This window comes from Cebus imitator, unplaced genomic scaffold (genome assembly GCF_001604975.1).
Source record: "Cebus imitator isolate Cc_AM_T3 unplaced genomic scaffold, Cebus_imitator-1.0 Scaffold175, whole genome shotgun sequence".
Lineage (NCBI taxonomy): Eukaryota > Metazoa > Chordata > Mammalia > Primates > Cebidae > Cebus > Cebus imitator.
The window spans coordinates 3,739,898-3,745,415 of NW_016107490.1; positions in this window are offsets into that span (position 1 = coordinate 3,739,898).

Genomic DNA, 5,518 nt, shown 5'->3' on the forward strand with positions numbered 1-5,518 from the left:
GGAGGCGGAGGTTGCGGTGAGCCGAGATCGCGCCATTGCACTCCAGCCTGGGTAATGAGTGAAACTCCGTCTCAAAAAAAAAAAAAAAAAAAAAACTTAGGAAGATTCCTAAGTGCCTTCTGACAAAAGTTGATATAATAGTGTAGTTTTATGTATTTTTGTAGTCTATGGTACTCTTAATTTGAAATTCTTTGAAAGTCGTTCATGTATGATATATGGCAACCAAACTCATAAATTTATCGGAAAAACCCACTCTTCAACCATTATCTTAATGAGTAAATGTGTTTTTCCATCTGTATGTGAAAACATAAAAACTTTTAAAGCAATGAAAATGGGCTGCTTAATATGAATGGTAAACACATTTTCCATTTGAAACTTGTTAATACTCATTTTGATCTGCCTCCTGGGCTCAAGCTGTTCTCCCACCTCATCCTCCCATCTCGCTGGGACTACAGACACAAACCACCACGTCTGTCTAATTTTTTTGTATTTTTTGTAGAGATGGGGTTTTGCCGTGTTGCAAGACTGGTCTTGAACTCATACGCTCAAGCAGTTCTCCCACCTCAGCCTCCTGAAGTGCTGGGATTACAAGTGTGAGCCACCCTGCCTGGCCTATACTTAGTTTCCCTAGAGAATTTAACCTGTGTATCTCATGTTCTTCATTTGTAAAACGGGGATGATCATCATACCTACTTCATTAAGTTGTTGAGAGAGCCAAACAATGCTGTATATTATGTGCTTAACAGAGCACTTGGCATAAAGTAAGGGCTTAATATAAACTTGTTAAAAGAGGTAATAACCTTATTAACAAGATTAAGTTTTGAATCAGGAGCTATCTTTAAGAACTAAAGCCCTGCTAAGGGAATCAGGTGGAACAGTGTCTATCTAGGAATAGAGATATTCTTGAACAGCAGCCTATTAGAAGAATAGGAAAGTCTCTGTTTCTAGCACAGGTACTGAGAGACAAAGGGGAAAAATATTGTTCAATAGTAAGCAGTCAGTAGAAGCTTGATAGGCTTGGGGGAAAAAAGTAAGCAGTCAAGATTCTGCAGTGTTAGGTATGGAACTACCACACACATATACACATAAGGGATGACATCATATAGGACTTGTAGTCTCAACACTTGGCATGTCGATTTACGAAAATATTATAAACAGGGGCCTCTACTTTTACTAGTAAAAAAGCTCCATGCTGGAACATAACTATCAGAGACACTGGAACATGAACATGGCCTCTAACACATACCCTTTTAATTTCTTACCTTGAAGTAGATGAAAAAAAATTGTTTATTGGTACCTTTTACTTTTCCACATTTTGTTGTTTTGTACAATCCTATGCCTTGTCATGGAGAAAAAGATGTTTAATTTTAAATCTCATTCTCAGGTAATGTTTAGTAGTAGCTGGAGTCTCAAAGGCATTTAAATTTATTTTTATTGCCTTTTATTCATAAACATTTAGCTGTGTGATTTTTTTTTCCATGTGAATGGGGTTCCTTTTTAGTTTCACATTTCACTGTAGTTTAAAATGTTTCAAAAATGTATTCTAATGAAGTAAATAATAGAAATCTGGGTAGCATATAATCCTTGAAATTAAGCTATTGTGTAGAGACTGCTAATTGACACCAGTATTCACTCCCGTAATTTAAAAGTGGAACCCTCCCACATTTTATTTGGCTACACAGCTGCTCAGAATCTAGATTTTCCAGCCACCTCATTTGTAGTTAAGTTCTGCCCAATAGGATTGTAAGTGGAAGTGATGCATGTGACTTTGGGATAATGTCGTTAAAAGTACTGGGGCATGCAACAGGTATATGAAAAAATGCTCAACATCACTAATCATAAGGGAAATGCAAATTAAAGCCACAATGAGACATCACCTCATGAACCTGTTAAAATGGCCATCAAAAACACAAAAGGTAAGTGTTGGCAAGGGTGTGGAGAAAAGGGAAGTCTTGCACATTGTTGGTAGAAATGTAAATCAGTTCAGCCATAGGGAAAACAGTTATGGAGATTCCTAAAGAAAATAAAAAATAGAACTACTGGATCATCCAGCAATCCCACTACGGGATATAAATCTAAGGAAAATGAAATCAGTATGTCAAAGAGATACCTGCTTTCTTGTATTCGTTGCAGGATTATTCACAATAGCCAAGATAAGGAATCATCTAAGTGTTCATAAACTGGTGAATGGATAAAATGTGATACATACACATAAGGGAATACTATTGAGCCTTGAAAAAAGAAGGAAATCTTGTCATTTTTGGCAACGTGAGTGAACCTGGAGGACATTTTGTTGAGTGAGCCAGGCACAGAAAGACAAGTACCACACGATCTCATATGTGGAATCTAAAAAAGTTAAAGGCAGACAGTAGATTAGTGGTTACCAGGAGATGTGTGTGTGGTGGGGTAGGGGTGGGGAGATTGGGAGTTATTGGTCAAAGCATACAACATTTTAGGAATAAGTTCAACACATCCATTGTAGAACACGGTGACCATAGTTAATAACAATGCAGTGCCTGTAGTCGGAGCGATTAGGGAAGCTGTGGCAGGAGGATCACTTGAGCCCAGGAGTTCAAGGCTGCAGTAAGCCCTGATCACACCACTGCACTCCAGCCTGGCTACAGAGTGAGACCCTGACCCCAAAAACAAACAACAATGTGTACTTAAAAATTGCCGGCCAGGGCCGGGCGCGGTGGCTCAAACCTGTAATCCCAGCACTTTGGGAGGCCCAGGCGGGTGGATCACGAGGCCAAGAGATCGAGACCATCCTGGTCAACATGGTGAAACCCCGTCTCTACTAAAAATACAAAAAATCAGCTGGGCATGGTGGCGCGTGCCTGTAATCCCAGCTACTCAGGAGGCTGAGGCAGGAGAATTGCCTGAACCCAGGAGGCGGAGGCTGCGGTGAGCCGAAATCGCGCCATTGCACTCCAGCCTGGGTAACAAGAGCGAAACTCCGTCTCAAAAAAAAAAAAAATTGCCGGCCAGGCGTGGTGGCTCACACCTCTAATCCCAGCACTTTGGGAGGCCGAGCCTGGCAGATCACCAGGTCAGGAGATAGAGACCAACCTGACTAATAGTGAAACTTGTCTTTACTAAAAATACAAAAAATTACCCAGGCGTGGAGGCACGAGCCTGTAATTCCAGCTTCTCAGGAGGCTGAGGCAGGAGAATTGCTTGAACCTGGAGGCAGAGGTTTGCAGTGAGCCGAGATCGTGCCATTGCACTCCAGCGTGGGTGATGAGCAAGACTCCGTCTCAAAAAGAAAAAAAAAGAAAATTGCCAAGAGAGATTTTAAGTGTTTTCACAAGTATGTGAGGTAATGCGTATGTTAATCAGCTTTATTTAGCCATTTCACAATGTATACATATTTGAGCAGTATATTGTATGCCATAAATATATACAATTTTTATTGTATCGATTTTAAAAATAGATTTTTTATAGACAAGGGAACAGATAAAGACAAAAAAAAATAAGTTTTTTTTTTTTTTTTAAAGTACTGGAGCATGCATTTCCCTTGCCTTGCCTCTCCTTTTGTTGAGGTAGGAGTGAAAATTCTGAAGCCATTTCAGATGCTGAGAGACAAGTTTGACAAAGCAGCTGTATCAGCCCTGGACCACCCACCTCTGTAATTTAAGAAAGAAAGAAACTTTCATTGTGTTTAAGCCACTGTGTTTTGGGTCTTTTTATTAAAACAACTTAGATTGTACCAAAACTAATAGAGGAAGGATGAGCTTCTGAACACAAAGGGGTTAGACTTGGTGAGAAGGGCGAATTGGATGAAAGCCTTAGGTGAAATTGCCCATTCTGCATAAAGGGCCTCAAGGAGGAACATCTGTACAATGGAGAAGAAAGATTCTTCCTTGGGCAAAAGTCATTGAACCTATTGAGTTGGCCATTTGGCCTTGGACAAGTCACTTAAACTTTCTCTGTATTTGAGACTTAAATTGGAAAAAATTGAAGAAGTTGGCCTCTCAAGGATCCTTTCTAGCTATCATTTCATAAATGTATGTTGCTCTAGAAAAGGGAATAATGAGAAAGCTTGAGACAGTAAGTATCAGAATTGATCCTGAGGTGCTTACTAATAAGTGGATCCACAACAGGAGCAGAGCAGATGTTATGGAGTGGGTCCAGTACAGTTTTATTATCTTCAATCTCTGATTACAAACTGGTGTTTGTTTTTTGAGACAGGGTCTTGCTGTGTCACCCAGGCTAGATTGCAGTGGCGTAACCGCAGCTCACTGCAGCCTCAACCTCCCAGGCTCAAATGATTCTTCTGCTTCAGCCTCACGAGTAACTGGGACTATAGGCACACACCATCACACCTGGCTAATTTTTGTATTTTTTGTAGCGACAGGGTTTCACCATGTTGCCCAGGCTGGCAAACTGGTTAACTGACCTAGTGTCTTTTCGTTGAACCTTGCTAAAATTAGCAAGGAATGGTAGCCAACACAAACTCACATTCTGGCCTTTTCTACACACTTTCCTCAGAGCTATATATGGGCTTGATCTGCCTTCCAAGTTAATATAGGTGACACTTTTCCCCAATACATTTGGGAAGAGTCACTGATCTTCTGACCTGCGATATGTTTCCACCTGCTAACCAATGCCATATATATCTTAGATCTTTGTTATGGTAGGTAGCACATCACTTTCAGGGACCAACTTTCTCTTCTATGGAACACACTAAGCCACTTTAACAAAACGACTGAAAAGTACCGTAGTTAAAACAAGATAAACATTTTTCTATCATGTAACAGACCAGAGGTATGCTCTACTTCAGAAGGTAATTCAGGGCCTGGGTTCCTTCTGTATTATGCTCCATGGTCCCTTATGTGTTATTCTTCTTATTGCTGTTTTTGAGATGGAGTCTCACTCTGGCCCAGGCTGGAGTGCAGTGGCACCATCTCAGCTCACCGCAACCTCTGCTTCTCTGGTTCAAGTGATTCTGCTGCCTTAGCCTCCCCAGTAGCTGTTATTACAGGCACCTGCCACCATGCCTGGCTAATATTTGTATTTTTAGTAGAGATGAGGTTTCACCATGTTGGCCAGGCTGGTCTTGAACTCCTAACCTCAAGTGATCTTCATGCCTCAGCCTCCCAAAATTCTGGGATTACAGTGTGAGCTACTGGGCCCAGCCCCTTATGCATTATTCTTGTTCTCAAGGTTTTAAAGTACCACCTCATAACTGAGTGCCAGCCTATGTGAAAGAAGAAAGAGGGGAAATAGAGGGCAAGCAGTTTCTCTTTAAGAATTTACCTGGCCAGGCTCATGCCTATAATCCCAGCACTTTGGGAGACCAAGGTGGGTGGATAACATGAGGTCAGGAGTTTGAGACCAGCCTGGTCAACATGGTGAAACCCTGTCTCTACTAAAAATACAAAAATTAGCTGGGCGTGGTGGCACACAGCTGTAATCCCAGCTACTCAGGAGGCTGAGGCAGGAGAATTGCTTGAACTCGGAGGTGGAGGTTGCAGTGAGCTGAGATCACACCATTGCACTCCAGCCTAAGCAACAG